The sequence below is a fragment of the Myxine glutinosa genome, chromosome 8, assembly GCF_964187855.1.
Source record: "Myxine glutinosa chromosome 8, kmMyxGlut1.1, whole genome shotgun sequence".
NCBI lineage: Eukaryota > Metazoa > Chordata > Myxini > Myxiniformes > Myxinidae > Myxine > Myxine glutinosa.
Genome location: NC_136268.1, coordinates 163,797,985 through 163,810,530, shown reverse-complemented (window position 1 = coordinate 163,810,530; position 12,546 = coordinate 163,797,985). Strand labels below are relative to the sequence as shown.

Here is a 12,546-nt window from a genome sequence, read left to right as displayed (position 1 = left end):
AACGGCTCGGATCGCGGATTGCTAAACCGCTCGGCAATTACCATCACATCCGCGGTTCGAGCAGGGACTTATCTCCCTGCTTTGCGGAGAGATTGGTGAAGGTATTTGGGAAACCGTTGACCAATCACCCTGGCCAATCTCACCCCGCAAAGGAGCGGGATAGTTCCAGGACCGGAGACGGCCAGCTTAACAAGACAAGGGGATTAACCCCCCCTTGCTAACGGGAGTGCCGTACTCTGAGATCCGTAACAATATATATATATATATATATATATATATATATATATATATATATATATATATATATATATATATATACTGAAACGCAAAATAAACTTACCACCTTTGAAACCTTTAAATATCAACAATAACACTGCGTGTAGTAAATGTGTGAACCTATTTGTGGACAATAGTGTCCTCACTGTCAGACAAAACGGTCACGGATGGTCACTTGAACCTTCAATGGTCACTTCATAGCACAGCTGTTGAACAGCCGTTTTGACTGTCAGTGATTAGCCAAGGGGTACGGGATGATTTTAATGAGCTGCACGTGATGTCTTGATATTGGCTTTAAAAAGGCCAGTGCAAAATGGCCATTTTGACCGAAAAATTTGACCATTTTGACCAACTTCAAAAAGACCGAAAACGCAAAAGAAACTTGGATCAAGGCAGATCGTGAGACCCAAAAGCTTGAGTGACTGAACTTCTTCAAGAGGATTGTTCAGAAAGTAGATGGGAGGGTTGTCCAGACGGTCTTTTCGGAGAGACAAAGTGAGAGTGTGAGATTTGTCTGGATTGAAAAACATGTTCCACTTGTTTGACCAGTTTATGATATTGTCCAGATCTGCAGAGAGTGAAGAGGCTGCTACCTGTCAAGCTGAGGGATGAGATATGGAGTGGCAGAGAGTGGAGTCATCAGCAAAGAGATAGAGAGGATTTTCCAATGTTGGAGAGATCATTAAGGAAGAACAGAAAATGCACAAGGCCCAGAAAACTGCCTTGAGGAACTACAGCCTGAACAGGAAGGGGAGAAGAGAAAATTCCATTCAGGGCCACATGTTGACTACGACCAGAAAGGAAGTCTGCAAGCCATGCGTGGAAGTTTCCATGGATACCATAAGAGGTGAGTTTGGTGAGCAGAGCGAGTTGCCAGAACGTATCGAAGGCATGAGATATGTCAAGGGAGACAGTTCTGATTTCCTGTTTGGCATTGAGGACCTCCATCCATTGTTGAGACAGCAGAAGCAGCTGTCCAGAGTAGAATGAGCTGGTCTGAATCCAAATTGATGATCTGAGATCAAGCCTTTGGAGAAGAGGAAGGATTTGATGTCAGAAGTGATGATCGATTCCATGTCCTTCCTGATTATTGGGAGCAGGCTGATTGGTCTGTAGTTGCAAGGATCTGTTTTTGCACCTTTCTTGTGTAAAGCGGAAATGTTGGTCGATTTCCAAGCAGATGGCAGATGACCTTGAGCAAAAGAGAAGGTGAAGAGAATTGAGAGAGGGTGTGAAAGAGCAGCACAGCAGGATTTTAGGACCGATGGGCTGATGCTGTCTGGTCCAGTTGCAGAATCTGTGTCGAGGTTTGACAGAAACTTCTCCTCCTTGTCAGGAGAGAAGGACACAGAGTCCAGGAGAAGCGGGGTTCGACTGGGTAAGGTGGGTGCAGAAAGAGATGGGTTGAGGCATTCGGCTTTGTCACATGCGGTGTCGGCTGTGTAGCTGTTTGAGGTGAGGGAGCGGATGGAGGGGGAACAAACACCAGAAACAGATTTGACCAGACCCCACCAGGATTTGGAGGAAGGAGACAGGTTTGAGAGTTCATTCTTGAGTGTGGAGAGATAGTGCTTCCTGGCACTCCTGAGGGTAGAAACACACTTGTTCCGAGCTTGGTGGAAGGAACTGAGATTGCCTTCAGTTGGATTTGCCTTCCAAGAGGCAAAGGCAAGTTGTTTCAGGGCAACTGTCTCACCACAAGATTCAGTGTACCATGGACAGGAGGAAGGGTAAGTCAACTGAAGACGAGATGGGATAAATCTGTGCATCAGAGAGAGCAGTTTGCTTTGGAAGAATTCCCAGGAAGAATTGATGTCAGAGGCAGTAGGAATGGGAGACCAGTCCAGTTGAATGATGGCTGCTTGCAGCCCATGCCAGTCGGCCTGAGTGAAATGCCAGACTCGTCGACGCTGAGGAGGCTCTCTGACAATGGCTAGAGAGATGTCCTCTTTAACAAGCAAATGATCAGAAGAACCGATTGGAGCACAAGAAGAGCAGCAGACATTTGCAGGGAAGTTTGTCCAAACAAGTCTAGAAGAGAAGATGCTCCGTTGACCGAGATCCGGGTCGGGAAATTGACAGATTGTGTCAGTCTCAATGAGGCGCAGAAGTCCTTTGCTGAGATTCCCTGGCTGGTGAGAGAGGTACCCACACCCAGCCAGCTGGCATGATGACAGTTGAAGTCGCCACATATTAGGAAGAGAGAGTTTTGATGAGATGATAGAAGTTGGTCCATGTTGTCCGACAGCGAAATGTAAATGGAGTCATCACTGTTTGGAGGAAGGTACAGAACACTGTTACATGTTCCTCCCGACCCCCTGGTCAGGGTGTACTCCGAATCCCGAGAGGAGCCACGGCAGAAAAATATGTTATTCTGTGTTAGAAACAATAGTGAAACCACACCAATGATTTTAAACGAACAAATGTTGTATTAAAATTCCCACACAAGAATAACGGTACAACCAATAGCAATCCAGAGTGCACTCTATATATCTTAGGATGGTACCATCAACTAAAGTCATATAACTCACTGCGCTCCACGTGAGTGAAAAAGGACACTCCTCAATGTCTCCATAACCTTCTCCAAGGCGAAGTTGATTCACTCCAGCGATCGCTAGACCGATGTCCAGTCGAAACCCGAATCCCGCTGTCCAGATGGCAATGGCAGTCACACAGCCGAAAGTGTATAAAGGCGCCCTCCAGAGGAGCACGTTCACAGCTCAATCAGCAAACTGCAACGTAATTGGAGATGACGCGGTCGCGCACACACATCCCCAACAGACGGTAGGATGTTGAGAAGAGCTGACGCGTAGCAAGACCTTTGTCGGTGAACGAAGCACGAGGTTCAAAATGGCCAACAGCTCTTACTTGAGTCGATGCAACCAGGCAAGGATTCGTCGGAATCTCAGCCTAAACCTGACTATGCAGATTTCTCAATCCCAGCGATAATACCTATCGCAGGATGTCCTTTCAAGGAACTCAAAATTCCTTCGCGACCTTCGTTAGACAACGCTCGCTACGGAGCTCGACGTCACGCATCTTGTCCGACTTTGCTCGCCACGCCTCTTCTTCTTCCCTCTCGTCGTCTTCCGGTTCAGTTTCCTGTATCATTTAAAGTTAACCTTTTTAACTTTTGATAACTGTTCATGAACAATAAACCTTTTGAAGATAATAATAGTACATAATATCAGAAATATGTCAAGTGGGTGAAAACCACAACAACAGAAGTGACGAATCCATAACACTTCCCCCCCTCAAGAAAGAAAGTTTGAACACAGCAAAAACTTTCTTTGCAAGCACACCCTTTAAACAAACAACAGTAAACTCACAACCAAATCCTCAATTCCCATGAGCAACAATTATCAATCTCCCAAAAATAAAGCGACAAAATTTCACACAACCCCCAGAGATTTCCAAAGTTAATTCACTCTGGACAAAGCATCAGCAACGACAGTGTCCCTGCCCTTTACATGTTCAATTTCCCAGTTGGACTCCTGCAAAGCCAAACTCCATCTCATCACCCTCTGATTTTACTTTTGGTTTCTTTTGAATGAAGGTTAAGGGGTTGTGATCAAAACCCAAAGGCCAGCAAATCTATAGCACTTTTCCCGGGAGGCCGAGCTGAAAGCCAGGTTCCATGGTGGTTGGGTGGTGAGGCCTGGAAGTCTTCACTACATGGACGCCTTTAGGAACGTGGAGTTCACGGTTAATCCGTGTAGGAAAGTTCACTACATGGACGCCTTTAGGAACGTGGCGTTCACGGTTAATCCGTGTAGGAATTTTGGCTCGGCTGCTCCACAGCATTCAGTGCTTCAACTCTTTCTAACTTTCATAATAATCACGGTTGGACCGCTTGTCACTGTCGTCACGTGAATAGCGGTCTCCTTCTCGGCCACTACCCTGATAATCATTCCTTCAGGAGCTGCCGTAACTCTGGGAGCCTCCATCGTAATATCGACTGCGGCCACCACCAAAACTACCGCCACATTTTCCTCTTCTGTAGCCCCCGCGACGCCTACGGCCTGCCTTCTCTACGGCTATGGTCCGACCATCCAAATCCTTGCCATTCCAATCCTTCTCTGCCTCTTTGGCATCCTTTGTGTTTTCAAACGTGACAAAGCCAAACCCTCTTGACTTTTGCGTTTCCCTGTCTTTTACCAGCCGCACTTCCAAAAGCGGTCCATATTTGCTGAAGACAGAGGTCAGAACTTCTTCCTTTGTTTTGAAGTTCAGTCCACCGACAAATAGCTTGCCAAATTTGCCGCCATCCCTGACTGGTGTGGTGTTATTTTCCCTTCTGGGCTTTTTAACAACCATCGGGTTACCAGAAACTTGACCACTGGCCAATCATTACCGATAACAAAAGATACTCCCTCTACAGGAAGAGTGGCTTGTAAACCTGCGGTGACGGGTCCTGACACCAAATCAGACTCCAAATGGATGACATGAAGTGGAGCTCTAACACAGCCACCAATCCCCTGTAAACGAACACTATCACCAGTTGCCGTCTCCTCTGATAATGGCAAAATGCCTTCGAGCATTAAAGATTGATGTGCTCCTGTGTCCCTCAATACCCTAACAGGTCTCTGGTTAGTCGAGTCTCCATCCAGTGACACAAACCCCTCTGAAATAAATGGTTGGTAACCCTTTTGAGGGCGATTTCTCACATTTGCCATGGCATTCGGAGTTGTACTAGTCTGACTCCGCTCCTGATTGTTCCTTTCCAGGGCATAACATTGGGACCTCACGTGTCCACGTTTATTGCAAAAGGCGCAAGTAGGTCCGAAGGAGAAACTCGCGGTCTGCCTCGAGTTCTCTTGCAGCTCCCCTTTCCTCTGCTTTTAACCTTTCCTCGAGTTCTCGTTCAACTCTCCTTTCCTCTGCTTTTTTCTCTTCTAACCTTTCCTGGCTCTGCAGTTGCATCTCCAGTTTCCGGAGCTCCACATTTTCTTGTTCCTCGGGTAACCAATCCAAGGCTACCTCTTTCCATGTACCTTGTCCCACCAGAGATTCTATCACCAATCTCTGCATCTCTGCTTTCTTCATATTAGCTCGGACCTCCAAGCTAAAATGTCTGGCCAATATCAAGAGGTCCGATTTTTTTAAATGCTTGGAACTGTGCCTCGCTAGGGGACGCCGCAAACTTTCCTGCATCAAACACCATGGTGACTATCCGTTAACACCTATTAACCTTCACTCAAAAATTTTCCAATTTTTGTAAAAAATTTGGGAATGTTGGAAAAAATTCCAAATTTGGGAATTCGGGGAATGTTAGGGAATACTATCCTGGAAGAGGACCCAATTACGAGCCCCCGAGTCAATTGGACGAGCCCCCAATTTCTGTTACGTGTTCCTCCCCGACCCCCTGGTCACGGTGTACCTCCGAATCCCGAGAGGAGCCCCAGCAGAAAAATATGTTATTCTGTGTTAGAAATCAATAGTGAAACCACACCAATGCTTTTAAATGAACAAATGTTGTATTAAAAATCCCACACAAGAATAACGGTTCAACCAATAGCAATCCAGAGTGCACTCTATATATCTTAGGATGGTACCATCAACTAAAGTCATATAACTCACTGCGCTCCACGTGAGTGAAAAAGGACACTCCTCAATGTCTCTATAACCTTCTCCAAGGTGAAGTTGATTCGCTCCAGCGATCGCTAGACCGATGTCCAGTCGAAAGCCGAATCCCGCTGTCCAGATGGCAATGGCAGTCACACAGCCGAAAGTGTATAAAGGCGCCCTCCAGAGGAGCACGTTCACAGCTCAATCAGCAAACCGCAACGTAATTGGAGATGACGCGGTCGCACACACACATCCCCAACAGACGGTAGGATGTTGAGAAGAGCTGACGCGTAGCAAGACCTTTGTCGGTGAACGAAGCACGAGGTTCAAAATGGCCGACGGCTCTTACTTGAGTCGATGCGACCAGGCAAGGATTCGTCGGAATCTCAGCCTAAACCTGACGACGCAGATTTCTCAATCCCAGTGATAATACCTATCCCAGGATGTCCTTTCAAGGAACTCAAAATTCCTTCGTGACCTTCGTTAGACAACGCTCGCTACGGACCTCGACGTCACGCGTCTTGTCCGACTTTGCTCGCCACGCCTCTTCTTCTTCCCTCTCGTCGTCTTCCGGTTCGGTTTCCTGTATCATTTAAAGTTAACCCTTTTAACTTTTGATAACTGTTCATGAACAATAAACCTTTTGAAGATAATAATAGTACATAATATCAAAAATATGTCAAGTGGGTGAAAACCATAACAACGGAAGTGACAAATCCGTAACAACACATATGAACAATAGGTGGGAGCAGAGAGGATGCCGTAGCCAGAGGTACTCTTGGGGGTGGGGTGGATAGAGGGCAGTGCAAAGAGAGTGAGGAAGAGAGTTTTTGATAAAGATAGTAACCCCACCTCCAGGACGAGGCACAGGTCTATCATACCAGAGGAGGGAGTAACCAGTTAGAGATATTAAGGAATCAGAGACATCTTGAAGGAGAAAAGTTTCTGTTAAGCAGATTAAGTCTGGTTTGTCAGAAGCAACCTGTACGGACCCGGATGTTTGAGGTCCATACCGTTAAGGAAGAGGGAGGGGGAGCATCGGGTACAGGACAGGACAGGGGATGGTTAGGGTAAGATTAGGCTGTTGATAGTGTGTCAGAGATTGCAGAAGAGCTCGGACAAAGGGAAGGATGAGGACAAAAGGATTGATGATGATGGGATGAGGCACAGTGATGTGTTGTTTGAGGGGGGGGGGGGCAGAGCAGAAGGTTGGAGAAGGTGGAGGAATGAGATAGAAAGGAGAGGAAGTGGGGAGGAGGCAGCTTTGAGGAGGAGGGGGGAGGGGGAGAATTGGAGAAAGATGGTGGGGGAGGGGGAGGGGAGGGAGAGATATGAAGGGGATCTTCAGATCTAAGCAATAAAGTTGCACCTATTATGTTGTCGTGACTGTCCCCACATGTTCTCCCACCTCCACCTGTTTTCATAGCAGTTTACACCATTCGGAGAAATTTTCAATTCGTACACACACAATTCTGCCTGTAATTGTCAACAGTCAGGGTGCCATGATTTTTGCATTGAGCCTTGTATTGCTGTGTTGTGTTGTTTGTGTGTTGTGTGTGTTGGATAACAAATTACATTGTAATCTTTTAAAAGAAGCCATCTTTGTAAATTTTCATTTAATACTCTCACACATATCAGATCTCATTGTATCCCTCCTTCCAATTGTGATTGGCTGTTGTACTTGTATTTTTACCTCCACCACCTAAGGTGGATGGAGGGAGGTTATGTTTTCACCAATTTCACCAACAGGGGTTTAAAACCTTGATCTTTTCTACCCCCGCTAATTTCACCCCAATTCCACTTTTTTGAAATACCAACTTCTGTCCAGGAAGTCCTTGGTGTCCTTGTGTTTTATACTTCTCCCTCCCCCCCACCCCCCCCCCCCCCCCCTTCCCATTCCTCCTCCCCCCGGGCCCTCTCCCTTCCAGACATCTCCCTGCTCTCGGATGTTGTGTTTGTGTGCTTCCCCTTCTCTCCCCATCTTGTCTTCCGCTCCCTCTTTTTGGGTATTTTGTTTGTCTGGTTGATTTGTTTGTGAAGTAAATGTCAGCTCTTTCACGAGCCTCGATTCAGTATACAAAAAAAAAACAAAAAAAAAACCCTGTCTGTTTGTTTGTGAACAGGATATCTCAAAAAGTTGTTGATGGATTCGGACAAAATTTGGTGGAGACGTTGTGTATGTCACAAGGACGAAATTATTACATTTTGGTGAAGATCCGGTTCTGGATCTGAGAATTTTTGAAGTGACTTCACAATTGATAGATAGGGGAAAAAACGGTATATACCACGATATCTCAAAAAGTTGTAAACGGATCCGGGTGAGACTTGGTGGACAGGTTGTGTGAGTGACAAGGACGAATCAAATCAATTTTGGTATAGATCCGAATCAGGACACGAGAATTATTTTATTTTTAAGTGGAGACAGAGAGACAGAGAGACAGAGAGACAGAGACAGAGACAGAGACAGAGAGAGAGAGAGAGAGAGAGAGAGAGAGAGAGAGAGAGAGAGAGAGAGAGAAGGGCAAAAATGATATACAACACGCTATTTAAAAAAGTTGTGGACACTTTATGACAAAACTTGGTGGATGAGTTGGGTAAGTGACAAAAACAAGCGGATTCGATTTTGGTTCATGTTGGATCCAGATATCACCGATCAGTGGGATACAAACCCTGAACTGTTCAGCCTGGCGGAGGTATGCTCTCTACCGAGTGCCGTTGTAGTTGGTCCATATTTTTGTTCTTACATATTCCCAGCCTGTTCGGCAATTTACTGATGGATTACTTTTCAGTTTTGCATGTTTTGTGCTCATATTTTGCGAGCGATGAAGTGTACGATGTGCAGTTATCTTCTTATTTTTCCTTTCGTATTAAATGGAAGATCATATTGCAAAATAATCACAATCATATCAAATTCCTGTTTAAGTGACTTGGTCTGTTTTTTTTCTTTCGTTTAACAAAAGCAAACCTTTTAGCTAATTAGAAACAAATGAAACAGAAACAAATGTGCAAGAATTGTCCAACAAATGTAATTATTCCACTATTTGGTTCTAGTACTAAATTGATAAGCATTTTGGTTTTTCCTAAAACGAGTTGCCTTGTGTTACGGATTCGTCACTTCCGTCTTTGTGGTTTTCATCCACAAGAAGCATTTTTAGTTTCCGATACTATTATTGTTACATTGTTACATATTATTATTCCTGGTGTTGGGCTAGCGGCTAGGGTGCCGGCTTAGGATCCTAGGATCCTGGGTTCGAATCCCGGTCGATCGCTGAATTAACGCCAGGGGGGTTGACTCAGCCTGTCATCCTTCCGAGGTCGGCTAATTGAGTACCAGTTCACTGGTAATTCCCTGGTTGTCGTAAAAGGCGACAAAAAGGGTTGGTGGGAGGAAGGGCATCCGGCTGTAAAACATTGCTTCAAAAAGGGGACCAAAAGACAACAACAACCACAGTCCCCGAAAAAGGCCAACCCCCGCTTTGTGGGGAAAAATGGCCTCTAAAGGTGTTTTTTTTATTTTTATATATACTATTATTGTTACAGTTTGAGTGTGAAATGGAGATAACTGTCTTCAAAGGTAAAAATTAGTGTTTCAAAAGAAAAACGAAATGGATCGGGAGAAACCGGAAGAGGAGGAAGAAGAGGCCGAAGCGGCTCAAGTGAGATCGGGAAAGGAAGGCTGATCTGCTTTGAGGTGTCGAGCGGACACTGGTGGACGTTGGTCACGAGCAAATATTGGTTTCCCCGGGAAAGGGATTCCTGTGACAGTGTCGTTATTGCTGGGGCAAATAAACCTGCGTGACGGGTTTTGCTGTTGGTTCCAAAAGTGAATCATCGCGGGAGAGCCGGTACACCTCCATTACGGGCCCGTCCGCCATTTCACCTCGCATCAGCCATTTTCCCCTCACACCAGCCGTTAGCCTGGTTTTCGTGTGTGTCGTGGATTTCGCTTGGGAATTCGCGGTTCTCCGCTTGGGAACTGCTGCTCGTTCATGTCAGCGTCATTGTCTGGTGAACCGAAGGTGTGAATTCCCAGTTGCCTTTTAGGTGAACTTTTACCTGACCGACGTTGGCCCGACCTCACCCAGCCCTCTTCTGCATCGTCGACTGTCAGCCGTCCTGGGCTGAGGTCTCAGTACGACCTGTTTTCTTGTGATCACCAGAGCGTGGATCTACTTTGGCCTGGTGTCATGACAGTGACTTTGGGGGTGTTACAGTTCGCTCACGTGGAGTACCGTGAGTTATTGAGTTAAGAAACTGGTGGTACCATCATAGGAATTATATGGTGTTTGCTGTGCAAGTGAGGTTTTCTTGTACTTGCGCAAGTGTTATTATTGTGCGATTTTAATACAATACTTGGTTTTTGTAACGATTGACTGGTGTGGTTTCACCATTGGTCATTGGCACACATAATAGCACATCTTTCTGCCGTGACTCCTTTCGGGGCTTGGAGGTACACCGTGACCGGGGTTTGGGGAGGAGCACGTAACACTTGCCCACTGTATTTTAAAAACATTTTGAAACACAATAAATGGATAAAGGTTGGAAGGAAATGGATCCGTTGAAATATATTTTTCATCAAGCCACACACACACACGTGTGTGTGGGTGTGTGTATATATATATGTATATATATGTATACACGTGTGTGTGGGTGTGTGTATATATATATATGTATATATATGTATACACGTGTGTGTGGGTGTGTGTATATATATATGTATATATATATGTATACACGTGTGTGTGGGTGTGTGTATATATATATGTATATATATGTATACACGTGTGTGTGGGTGTGTGTATATATATATGTATATATATGTATATATATATATATATATATATATATATATATACTAGCTTGCCTCGGCTCGCTGCGCTCGCCTCACCAAGCGTCGATACTGAGGCACGGGCTTATTTTAACTGAGGCTAATGACTGTACATGAGTTGATGTGTTGTCATGATTTTCACCAATCATAATACAAACAATTACTTTGCACAAATGTATTTGTTGTGTTTGTGATATTACATTTTAATAGGCAATTTAGGTTGAAGATTTAGGTTGAATGTTTTTTTTTCAAGAAAGAACCCCTCAGCACATACATAGGGGAGGGGTAGGTGCAGACTGGAAGTTTGGGACGATAACACCTCACCCCCACGGAATTCAAAACACCTCATCACCAAGTAATTCAAAACACCTCACCACCACGTAATTCAAAATACCTCACCACCAAGTAATTCAAAACACCTCACCACCAAGTAATTTAAAACACCTCACAGCCATAAAACACGTAATAAAAACACCTCACCACCACGAAATTAAAACACCTCACCAACCACGAAATTGAAAACACCTCACAGCCATCAAACACATAATAAAAACACCTCACAGCCATAAAACACGGAATAAAAACACCTCACCACCACGAAATTAAAAACACCTCACAGCCATAAAACACGTAATAAAAACACCTCACCACCACAAAAATAAAAACACCTCACAGCCATAAAACACGTAGTAAAAACACCTCACAGCCATAAAACACGTAATAAAAACACCTCACCACCACAAAATTAAAAACACCTCACAGCCTTAAAACACGTAATAAAAACACCTCACAGCCATAAAACACGTAATAAAAACACCTCACCACCACGAAATTAAAAACACCTCACAGCCATAAAACACGTAATAAAAACACCTCACAGCCATAAAACACGTAATAAAAACACCTCACCACCACGAAATTAAAAACACCTCATAGCCATAAAACACGTAATAAAAACACCTCACAGCCATAAAACACGTAATAAAAACACCTCACAGCCATAAAACACGTAATAAAAACACCTCACCACCACGAAATTAAAAACACCTCATAGCCATAAAACACGTAATAAATACACCTCACAGCCATAAAACACATAATAAAAACACCTCACAGCCATAAAACACGTAATAAAAACACCTCACAGCCATAAAACACGTAATAAAAACACCTCACCACCACGAAAGTAAAAACACCTCACAGCCATAAAACACGTAATAAAAACACCTCACAGCCATAAAACACATAATAAAAACACCTCACAGCCAGGAAATTAAAAACACCTCACCACCTCGTCATTTAAAAACACCTCACCACCAAGTAATTCAAAACACCTCACCACCTCATCATTTAAAAACACCTCACCACCAAGTAATTCAAAACACCTGACCACCAAGTAATTCAAAACACCTCATCACCACGTAATTATAAATACCTCACCACCAATGAATTCAAAACACCTGACCACCATGTGATTTAAAAACACCTCACCACCACGTCATTTAAAAACACCTCACCACCACATAATTCAAAATACCTCACCACCACGTGATTCAAAACCACCACGTTATTAAAAACACTTCACAACCACGGAAACAAAAGTTTGAGGGAGTCGTTAAGTGAGAACACAGACACTGCCCAGATGTGTAGATATATAGATAAATGACTGTACCGAGTTGCCGTTTTGTCATGGTTTAAACCAATCATATTTCAAACAATTATTTTGCACAAATGTATTTGTAATATACGTGATATCACATTTTATAAACAATTGAAGTTGGGAAAAAAAAATTCCCAAAAAAATTCCCCAAAAAAAAATAATCAAAAGAAATACCCTACCGACGGGTACGATTTCTACCGACGGGAGAGATATG

The 12,546-nt window shown here is 44.2% G+C and overlaps 1 protein-coding gene across 1 annotated transcript in view; it reads right to left on the bottom strand.

The window, feature by feature from the left end:
- Nucleotides 1-12,546, bottom strand: part of LOC137433231 (glutamate receptor ionotropic, delta-1) — an 889,585-nt gene that overhangs the window by 264,545 nt on the left and 612,494 nt on the right. The gene's annotated exons all lie outside the window — the stretch shown is intronic.